The following is a 12,322-nucleotide window of genomic DNA, read 5'->3' on the forward strand; positions in this document are numbered from 1 at the left end:
TTTTTAGTCAAATTCTTCATCATCTTTATCTTTCACACAGACTAGCCATTTCAAATTGACGTTATCTTGAGACGAATGGTCAATTTCATTTGAATTAAGTGGTTTTTAAGATCAGATCTTTCTTTTTTGTGTTGTTGTTTCTTGATTCTTGAATTTGGTGATCTGAATGAATACCAGACCCCAAACAAAGTGAAGAAAAGAGTTTTCATGTTCCATGTAGACGTAGGTCACATCGACCGAACCACTTTAATTATGTATGTTGTTTTGTTGTTTTCTTTGCTTGCTAGCGTAACATGATGACTTATTTTTGGTTTTTGTTGTTTTCTTTGCTTGCTAGCATAACATGATGACTTATTTTTGGGAATTTTATGAGTAAATACTTAATTTTGCATCAAATACATCTATGGGATTGATACACCTGAATAATTTCTATTGACGAAAATGATAGAAATTTCAGCTATCTGAGTTTGCTAGCGGAATCTGTTTCTGAAATTTCCGATAGAGATTTGGATATCAAAATCCGGTACCCGGAAAATTTCCGCATTTGAAACAGCCTAATAAAATCAACCATTTGGGTTAACTCAGTCTTGTATAGTCTATTCTTTTTTTAGGATAAGTATTTTCATTTTGTAGCTGTTTTGATATAAGAAACATGATCATAATACAACAATGATTAATTAACATAAATTCTCACAGTCAATGGAAGTATCTAATCTATGTCAAATTTTATACAGTATTAAACAAGGATCGGTCAACAGAGGTGGATTTATAGTAATGTCTGTCCTGATGCGGCCAACACTTTTCCCTAGTCTTTTTCGACAGCAAAATGGTAAGCTCCTAAGATATATAGGCGGGACTAAAAACCTTGAGTTCAGCAAAGTAATTCAATCTCGTTTCATAGTGTCTGATCAGTGCTCTCGAGATGACACACCCGAGATTAATGCCCTGATCAATCTTTACTCAAAATGCGAACCACTGAAATCTGCAAGCCATGCTCTAATGTCGGGGAATTTCCAAAATGGGTCTGATTTTGAAGTTGTTAGATTGTTTAAATCAATGATTTCAGATCACAATGACTCTTGCCTGCCTAACGAGTATATATCTGGATTGGTGATTTCATCTTGTTTAAACATTAAGTACCTTTCATTAAGCAGGCAGTGTCATGGGTACCTGTTTAAATCTGGATTAGTGTTCAATCAGTACGTGAAAACTGCACTTGTACGCTTGTATTCCATGCTGTCAGACGTGGTAGGGGCTATGGAGGCTTTACTTAGTAACCCTGGATTGCAATTGAATACATGCAGTTATAATCATATCTTGGTTGGACTTATAGAAAAAGGTTACTTGGATGAGGCATTGATTATCTCAAGGAGAATGTTGGCTGAAGAAGATATGGTGTGGAAGTGGAACAAAGCTACTTATATTGTAATTTTTGGTCTTTGTGCTCGCCTCGTAGATTTAGACTTGGGGCGTCAAGTTCACATCAAGCTGCTAAATAGTGATGTTGAGTTTGATGAGTCTGTATGCAGAGCAATGATCAATATGTACGCAAAATGTGGAGAGATTTTAAGTGCTAGAAAAGTTTTTGACATGTTTGAACCTCGAAACACGGATATATACACAGAAATGTTGGTTGCTTACTCGGAACACGAGTCCTTCGAGAAGTCCTTTGAGAAGTCGTTCGAGCTGTTTTTTAAAATGCAATATGAGGATGTTGTTCAAAACGAATCTACCTTTTCTCTCCTACTCACTGTTAGTGCTCAATTATCCTCTATGAGATGTGGAAAGATGTTACATGCACTTACAGAGAAGACTGGATTCAATGGTCATAAGATTGTCGAGGATGCCTTGATTAACATGTACTCAAAGACTGGCGACACTAAAGCTGCGGAAAAGGTGTTTTTAGATATGACTAATTATCGTGATATTGTAACCTGGAATATGATGATATGTGGATACTGCTATCATGGCCTTGGTAACGAGTCGTTGGCATTGTTTCAAGAAATGTTGGAATTCGGGGAAGATCCTAACTGTGAGACTTTCGTGGGTGTTCTTAGTGCGTGTGGACATGTGGGGCTTGTGGAAGAAGGGTTCTACTATTTGTACGAGTTAATGAAACAGAAGGGTATCAAACCTGGTTTAGAGCACTATATGTGTATCATTAACATGCTAATCAAGGCTGGATAACTAAATGAAGCTTTAAGTTTCATTTTATCAACACCAAGCAAATGGGATATCTTTGCTTGGACAACCTTGCTCAGTGCTTGTCGTGCTCATCAAAACTATACTCTAGGCATCCGAGTTGCAGAGTTGATCCCTGATGACGTGGCAAATAAGGTGTGTAAGTGTTGTGGAGTCACAGAAGTTGGTGAATTGATGGATATAAAAGAAGAGCGTGGGGGTGGTTGGATGGAAACCGATAATGAAACATTTTCACTTGTTTCGGTAGACAATGGAGATCCAGGATTTATTGAGATTCATGAATTCATGAAGCAGTTGTTTGCTGATATTAAAATTCGTCCTGATCAGGATGGAATGAAGGGAGATAATATAGATGGTTATCACTGCGAAGAGCTTGGATTAGCTTATGCCCTATCGACCACAGATAAAATGATACCAATCCATATCATTAAGGACTCAGGGAAGATATCTAATGATTGCCACAATCTTATGAAATTAATCTCGAGCTCTGAAGATAGGTTGATAATGGTGAGAGACGCCTACCAATTCCATACCTTCCAAGATGGACGTTGCTCCTGTGCAGATTATTGGTGATATATATATGATGAGGAACAACTTGCATGCACCCGATACAAACCTCCCTCTTGTAGGTATAGTATGATTACAACTTAACTTTTCAACAACTTAAGCTTCACTTACATAAATAAAGCATGATCTAGTCTTTTTAAAGTCATCACTAGTGATCCGGTATGCATCATTCTAAAAAATTAATTGGTGATTGAATTATTTTGCATAGTTTATATGCATAGGCCGCCAATTGGAGACACGAAGGATTTTATTTACCATTTTGCTTTTTATAGATATAGACCGAGAAAATACGAGTAACATATCAATTGCTGGATGTATGCTATTCAATATTTCAATTGTTTAATTATAACTTGAACCTGGCTCTATTACAAACTCGTACAACAACTTTAAGCTTACTACCACTACCACTACCACCTTACAGCAACTCCTTCTTCCTTGTAGAGATTGTTTCCTTTCTACTCTTTGTGGATGCAGATCTTAATTAAGGAGATCCCTGATACTCATGCAAATTTTGAATTGTTGTGATGAATTTTCTGTCTAATAGTTTTTAGGGTTGATTTGCTTTTGCTTATTATTCTAACTGTACTCATTACATCATGCATTTTCTTCTTTACAGATTACAGGTCCAAGTACCTTATATCAAGTTTGACTTTTGAGTCAAACAAACTTTCAGTTACGAAATAATATTCTTCCGTTTTTGTGTATAAGAACTGAAGCAGGAGAGATTATTGCATTGCATTTACTTAGATGTGGCGTCCCACATTGTGCAAAAATTGTTAGATCCATTTCAATGAAGTGCTAATTGATTGGTTTAGGGGACACTTAATTAATTGAATTTTAATAGAGACAAATGAAAACACTTTTAGATGAAATTGATTCGTACACAACAAAATTTTTCCATACATAACAATTTATGCTTTAAAATGTTGTATTGTATAACTATATTAAGAATAAAATGTTGTGTACGGATAAAAACTATTGTGTACGAATTGAAAGTCAGCATTTGATGCATTAATGGAAGCAGCCCTCAATCTCATATTTTAAAATTTTAGTATGAGAAGCAATATATTCAATGTTCTTTTTTATGTATATATGTCGTTAGAGAGTATCATAAATATGATGATTCTTGATTTTTTTAGAGTATCTTAATATGATAATTGTCGATGCATGTCTCTTTTTGTTGCTTTACATGCATCATGATCATGTTATGATCATAATCATAACATGATAATGATCAATGATTAGTTATTTTGAAAAACACTTATATAATCACCAAATATATTTTTTCGTCAACCTAATTTATGGAAATGGAATTGGGTGCTAGTGTCATGATTTTCTGATAAAAAGGAAAAAGTTACTAAAGGGTCTTTGACATAACTCTAAGAAGTGTCTCAAGTTTACGAGTAGAATATTATGTCGATTAAAAAAGAAAAAAAATCAACGTTTGTAGATGTGTGGTGGGTCACATGAAATTGTAATCCAACAGCCGCGAAGGGGCGTGTGACACCCAACACTCTCTATCAAACCAACTACTATTTTCATTTCCGACTTAACTCCTCACGACGACAGTGCACTCAGATCCCATTTCTCAATTAAAATGGTGTTTGGGATTGTTTTTTAAAATTTAAAAGGACTTTTGGCAAAAGAACTTATTGACTTATGGTTTTTAAAAACATAAGTTTATAAAAAAAATGTTTGGATTAACTTTTATAGTTGGAAAAATCAATCGAGTCAATTAGTTAAAAAGTGTTTGAGTAGCTTTTATATCATTATATGTAAAAAAATTTATATCATTATATGTAAAAATGACTTATTAACTTAAATTATGATTTTTCCGAAAACTAGATTTTTGTAACAACCTTCATTTTACCAAAAACCTATTTCAAAAGGACTTTTCAAACTAAATGGCTTCTAGTCCAGAGGTACCGGGTGTTGCCCTCCCAGGTTGAGGATTCAAGTCTGTTGGAGACATATTTTTAACTCAACGGTAGGATCGCTTTCGCGCTTGTGCCATGGGAAACCTTCCTCCTCCCGTCGTCGCCGCCCCAATACCCTAGGCCTTATAATCGCATACATTCTCGATTCGCTCAACTTCCGTCTCCTTTTTTCGTCGTCTGGTTTTCTCTCATAATTGCACAAATAAATCACTTTCTCCTTCAGTTTGTCTTTGTTCATGACCTTCAATTCGATTCCTATCGGCCTGCTTGCCTGTTTCATATCCGCCCTGGCTAATTTTCTAATTGGCATTTGGGCGTCCTTTCAGTTTAAATGGATTCAAATCGAGCTCCCGACCATCGTCCTCTCTCTCGAACGCCTTCTCTTTGCTTGCATCCCTTTCATAGCTTCGGTTCTTTTCAACTGGGCAACTGTCTCTGCTGTTGGTATGGTAAGTGCTTCCTACTATCACATGACATTTAACTGTATTTCTACTGGCTGTACTATAGTCCTCGCGTTTCATCCTTCAAATTGAAGCAAGAAGTGGATTGAAAAGTATTCAAGTATCGTTGTCATTTGCTTGGAGGTCAGGGTTACTTTCTATTCTTTTGCTCGTTATATTCAAGTTCATTGGGAATTGAGTTATCTTCTGTTCACCGCAACCATGCTTGGAGGGTTGGTGTTGGTGCTTATGAAATGGGCATGATTGCTGATGTTTCCGGTTCATTGGCCTTCACTGGTTTGGCCGTCTTTGTGAGCACTGCCGGAGCAATCGTTGTAGGATTTCATGTGTTGGTATGTCATTCTCAGTCAACTGCTATTTTTCTTTTTTCTTCTTCATATCAAGGTTATGTTTTATTTATGTCATGCCTTTCTCCTTCAACTGCGCCTTCACGATTTTAAAGTTATGCTTTACCTTGTAAGTTTTGTTTGGTTATTAAAAGTAATTCTGGGTGTCTTTTTCTCTTCACCCAGTAATGGGCATTGCTTTTTATAAGAATCTGAGCTGTCAATCCCTTCAATTTTCTTCCAAGTGGCTAGTTAATAAGTGTCCAACCATATTAAGTAACGATCAAAGTGTGTTTAAGGTTTAAACAAAACTAAGCCAAAATTAATCACTTGGACCAAACATCTTAAAACAGCTACTTTAATTAACATCCACACAAACTTTTTCTTACCCTGTATAGGTTTTGATCTTGTATCATGTCCGATCCAAACCAACAAGAACCCAACCAATTTCCTTAGATTAGTTCACATTCATCAACATTTTAACTTTGAAATGTTTCCTTTTAGTAGGTATTTTGTACATGCAAATTTGATCGGTTGTCAAGTACTATTAATTTTTCATTATTATGTTGTAGTTCCTTCCACACCCTGCAGTAGCTGGGTTCTATCTAGCCCAATTCTTCACAAAAAAGAGTCTGTCATCTTATCTTATTTCCCCTTTTTAATACTCAGGAGCTTAATGGTGACATGGTTTGTCCTACATAATTTTTGGAACCTCAATCTGTCTCGCAGGCATGTCATTAAAACCTTCTGCAAGCTTATAGTTGTTGATGTCATTTTAGCAATGGTTGTTCTTGTTCCCGGTTTAGCCCTTTTTCCACACAAGCTTCATTACTTAACAGAAGTCGGTTTAATCGGTCACGTATTACTCTTATGCTACATTGAGAACCATTTTTACACATACTATCGGATATATTACTAAATTTTTGATGATGAAATGATGTACCTAAGTTACATGGTGGTATTAACTTTTCTTAGATTAGCCCTCGTGTAAAGACTCTATGTGGACTACCACATCGGATCAAAAGCCATTTAGGTGTTGACTTGTTTGTATTCATCATAACTCAGCCTTGTTCAAATGCTGCTCCATGGGCGTTCACCGTTCTCTTATTAGTCTAAGTATCTTTTCATCTTGAAGAATAAGTGTCCTATAATCCTAAAATGTTCAACATTCAAGTTAGAAATTTTATCCAAGCCCCAAAAGCCAACTTCAACATCATAATAGATGTCACCCTAAATAGGTAGTGTTCTCCAAAATACATCACGATCATGAATCTTTACTAATGAAATGAATAGAGTTGCATTGTCAAACTTGCTAGATCTGCATATAGCATCTACCAAACAAACAAAATGCTTCGAGCTTTGTGGGAACCATGTCTTTTAAACATACTTGTATATACTTCTACTACTTTCTCTATCTTCTCCGTGTGACCAAAAACATCCAAAAGTGATAGCAATATAATTTCGTCTAGACTCCATCCAGTGATTGCTCTAAAAATTTAACCGCTTCATCCACCAATCCATGAGTTACGTACACACTGTTTTGTCTGATATCAGATGGCGTGTCTTCAAATTTATCTAAGTTGTATCACATATTTCAAATACCCAAATTTAGAGTAGGCCGACAACATAGTATTTATTACAACTACAAATTGGCTTCTAGATTTTTTAATATATGTATGAGTCCCTAAGAGTGTATCAAATGTGGGAAGACAGGTCACTATGTCAATGAATACCCGACCAAGAAAAAAATATGCTTTAAGTGTGGTAAAGAAGGACACTTCAAGCAGGACTTCCTGAAGGAAGGGACTACAACGACAAATGTGCCGCCAAAGCCAAAGGCTAGAGCATACGACATGATACTTGATGAGGAAGCAAGAGGACGGGAATTTGGAGCTGCTTGTTTGGAGTACTTGAGGGAAGGAAATAAATAAGTAGTATTATACTGTGTGGCCTAATGTAATGGGCATATAGTATAAATAAATCTTGTAATTGCTTTCAAGAAATAATATAATCCTTGAATATGTTACATACCCGATGTGTTGAGTTGCTATATGATTTTCTTGTGTGGTGACGTGGTGAATTGTGAGACAATTCTTGGGACAAGTATGAGTTTGTGTGAAAGGTAGTAGATGTCTATACTACCGGAAGCACATGACTCTCACTTAGATCAGGGAAAGTCACAAGGTTACTAAGGCATTAGTAGTTGAGTTTGTTTCGTTTGTTTCCGTCGTTACCATCGTTTCGATAATGACTACGAAGATAACTGTTATTCCGACCCTAGTGGTCATAACAAATCGAGTTCGACTCGAGAATAAGTCTGCGAAATAAGTTAATTGGTTCAGAGAACCATGTTCGATGTAGTATCCGACTCAAGTCAAGAGGCTAAAGGAAAGGATAATCAAAGCGATCGACAGAAGTATCACAACCGTTGTTAAGGCTAAGCATCATGTAGCTAGAATTGCTACCTGCTATAAGTGATTATATCACATTAGAACATGAAGGAAGGTATCATCCACGTTGGAGTCTGACTCAAAAAGACATGAGTCTAGCCATTGCATCATATGATGAAAGGTCATTAGATGCATGACCCATCGGTCTGTTACGGTAGTCAAAGTAAAGACCTTATCTAGGGTTCAGTCTGTTTAAGAAGGAGCAAGAGTCTCCAATAAGGATCAAGTTTGTAACTCGAAGGTTACGATTGAAAGTCCAACATAGGATAAAAAACGGGTGCAAGATTGAGCACCGCCAGCAGTCAAAAAGTCCTAAAGTTAGATACTCAGTAGAAAAGACATAAGAGTTACGATTATTTCCTAGAAGGGAAAGGTAACATGTGGAGTCATTATACGAACCCCGTTTTGCTGATGATTCCAAGACGTAATCATCCTAAGGGGGTGATGACTGTAACTCCCGCAGATTCGGGCTAGTCAATTAAGATTTATTAAGCGTTAAAAATGAATTTTTGATATGAGATTATTTAGGATAAATAGTATTAAACAAAGTTATAGTATATGTGACAAAGATTTCGTACATATAAAGAACGCCGAAATCCGACTTCGTGTGAAGAAGTTATGCTTCTTCGAAGTTTCGCAATTAAACCGGTACGGCTCTACGTATCGTAAAAAGTGAATTTTTGATGAATTACTTCCTAAGAGATCTAAACAAAAGTCGTAGTAGTCGTTAAATTGAGAGTCTACATATCAAGAACGTCCAAATCTAACTTTGTGAGAAAAGTTATGATTTTTGAAGTTTCAGTGTAACAGTATACGGCTCAAAAACTTAAATTAAGATCAGTCGATTATTAGGAGAAACAATCTAAACGAGAATCGAAGATCTCGTTAATAGGAGTCCGTCGATATAAAGAGAATCGAGAACGGACGTCGGACGAGAGAGTTATGAAATTTTAACGGATTTTAACAGTCTAAGCATATTAAAAATACAACTTTAAAAATAAAGTCAAAATTAGCCGACAGAGTCTAAATGAAAGTTGTAGATCTCGTCGATAACTACACGTCGATAACTACACGTGGATATAAAACCTATCGAAAACAGTCGAGAATGGATGTCTGATGAGGGAGTTATGAATTTTTAACAGACTTTAACAGTCTAAGCCTATTAAAAATATAACTTTAAAAATAAAGTCAAAGTTAACTGATGGAGTCTAAATGAAAGTTGTTGACTGTATCATTATGTATGCAAAAGATATTGATGGAAGAGGATTTTAAGCCAACCTGCGAAGCTCAAATGAAACTAAACCCACCCATGATGGGGGTAGTGAAGAAGGAGATCATTAAACTCGTGAAAGTAGGTGTAATTTATCCCATTTCTGATAAAAAATGGGTAAGTCCCATGCTTGTTGTCCCGAAAATGATTGGAGTTACAGTTGTTAAAAACTTCGAAGTGGATTTGGTACCCATCCGTGAAAACGATTGGAAAGTTTGTCTAGATTATAGGAAGTTGAATGCTTCCGCATGTAAAGACCATTTCCCTTTATCATTCATTGATCAAATGCTTGAAAGATTGGTCGGGAAGCCCCGTTATTGCTGCCTTGATGGTTTTTATGGTTTTTATCAAATTTCGTTTTCCCCAGAAGACCAAGAGAAAAACAACATTTATGTGTCCCTTTGGCACTTTCACGTATAGATGCATGTCCTTTGGTTTGTGTAATGTACCCACGATCTTTCAAAAATGCATGACGAGCATTTTTTCACAACATGTTGAAAATATCATGGAGGTTTTCATGGATGATTTTACAATATATGGAGACTCTTTTGATAAATGTTTACAAAATCTTACAAATATGCATTGACACAAACCTAGTAGTTAATTATGAAAAAATGTCATTTTATGGTTGACAAGGGCTTGATACTTGGACATGTAGTGTCACAAAAAGGCTTAGAAGCTGACAATGCCAAAATTGATGTCATTAAGAGTTTATCATACCCGACAAATGTTCGGGAGATGCGTTCTTTTTTTGGTCATGCAAGTTTTTATCGACGTTTCATCAAAGACTTCTCCAAAATCATGGTGCCCATGTGCCAACTTCTACAAAAAGGGACTGAGTTTGATTTTAATAATGCATGTAGCAATGCATTTGACTGTTTGAAGGACTTGTTCACATCCAACCCCATCATTCAACCACCGAATTGGGATCTCCCATTCAAAATTATGCATGATGCTAGTAATAGCGTATTTTGGGCGGTTTTGGGACAAAATGTGGATCGTGCTCATCACGTCATCTATTACACGTCCAAGACCCACCCTTGATAGTGCACAAAGTAACTACACCACAACAGACTAAGAATTGTTTGATATTTTTTTGCACTAGATAAGTTCTGTTAGTATCTCTTAGGAACCAAAGTCATCATCTACTCGAACCATGCTATAATAAAGCATTTGTTGAATAAGAAGGATTCAAATCCGAGATTAATATGGTGGATATTGATATTACAAGAGCTCAATATCGAGATTAAGGAAAAAAATGGAAAGGAGAATCGAATTTGCGGGTGCTACAATGCCCCACGCATCAAATATTTCACAAACTAAGATGGGGGTAAGGGTCATTTGATTCCTAGAACCTATGGACCTGCATTTTTGGAACTTATCACAATGTGCACATAACACAAAGGCATCATGAAATATGGTAGACCAATAAAATCCGCTATCTAATATCTTTCTAGTTGTCCTTTAGGGTCCAAAGTAACATCCACAAGCATAGAAATGACGAAATTTAAGTATAGATTGTACCTCATGTTGATCAACACACATTTAGATCATTTGATTCGCACAATACTTCCATAGGTATGGCTTATCACAAACATACCTCTTTGCCTCCTTGATCTTATCTTTTTGCCAACGCATGAATTCTGAGGGAAATTGGTTTGTGTCCATGTAATTGGCAATATCCGCATACCATGGTGCTTTTTTGGTAACAAACAAATGCTCATCTAAGAATGTCTCACATATTAGTATTGCATCTTCAGGTGGAACGATGCGGCTAAGGTGATCTGCAACCAAGTTCTCATTTCCACTTTTGTCCTTGATCTCGATGTCGAACTCTTGCAATAACAACATCCACCATATTAATCTTAGATTTGAATCCTTCTTAGTCAACAAATGCTTTATTGAAGTGTGGTCCGAGTAGATGATGACTTTGGTTCCATGGAGATATTGGTGGAACTTCTCTAGTGTAAAAACAATATCAAGCAATTATTTTTCTAGTGTGGTGTAATTGCTTTGTGCACTATCAAGGGTCTTGGACGCATAATAGATGATGTGATGAGCCTAATCCACCTTTTGTCTCAAAACCGTCCCAACTATGGTATTACTAGCATCACACATAATTTTGAATGAGAGATCCCAATTCGGTGGATGAATGATGGGGGTGGATGTGAATAAGTCCTTCAAACGATCAAATGCATATTTATATGCATTATTAAAATCAAACTCAACCTTTTTTGTAGAAGTTGGCACATAAGAACCGTGATTTTGGAAAAGTCTTTGATGAAACGTTGATAAAAACCTAAATGGACAAGAAAATAACGCACTTCCTAAACATTTGTCGAGTATGGTAAACTCTTAATGACATTGAATTTGGCATTGCCAACTTCTAAGCCTTTTGTGACACTACATGTCCAAGTATCAAACCCTTGTCAACCATAAAATGACATTTGTCATAATTAAGTACTAGGTTTGTGTCGATGCACATTTGTAAAATTTTTGTGAGGTTTTGTAAACATTTATCAAAAGAGTCTCCATATACTATGAGATCATCCATGAAAACCTCCGTGATATTTTCAACATATTATGAAAATATGTTTATCATCCTCTTTGAATGGCCGTGGGTGCATTGCACAAACCAAAGAGAACGCGTCTGTCTATATGCGAAAGTGTCAAAGAGACATGTAAATGTGGCTTTCTCTTGGTCTTCCGAGGCAACCATAATTTGATGAAAACCAAAAAAATCATCAAGGCAGCAATAGTAGAACATCCCAACCAATATTCCAAGCATTTGATCAATAAATGACAAAGGGAAATGGTCTTTATAGGTGGAAGCATTCAAGTTCCTATAATCTATACAAAACCTCTACTTGTTTTGCACATGGGAGGGTACCAAATCCCTTTCGGAGCTTTTGACAACCGTAACTCCACTCTTTTTTGGGACAACTTGCACGGGACTAACCCATTTACTATCAGAAATGGGATAGATTACACCTGCGTTCAAGAGTTTCATGATCTCCTTCTATACCACCTCCATCATTGGTGGTTTTAGTCTCATATGAGCTCCACGATTTGGATTCAAATCCTCTTCCATCAATATCTTTTGCATGCA

At 36.3% G+C, this 12,322-nt stretch overlaps 1 pseudogene across 1 annotated transcript; it reads left to right on the forward strand.

Moving 5' to 3' along the window:
• On the forward strand, positions 1 to 3,298 carry LOC145162365 (pentatricopeptide repeat-containing protein At5g39680 pseudogene; annotated as a pseudogene). The gene is made up of 2 exons (XR_013739058.1): positions 1 to 222; positions 735 to 3,298. The product of XR_013739058.1 is annotated as a pentatricopeptide repeat-containing protein At5g39680 pseudogene (transcript).
• Positions 3,299 to 12,322: the final 9,024 nt, after the last annotated feature.

Source organism: Lactuca virosa, chromosome 3 (assembly GCF_052849685.1).
Source record: "Lactuca virosa cultivar CGN04683 chromosome 3, Lactuca_virosa_CGN04683_v6, whole genome shotgun sequence".
Taxonomy (NCBI): Eukaryota; Viridiplantae; Streptophyta; class Magnoliopsida; order Asterales; family Asteraceae; genus Lactuca; species Lactuca virosa.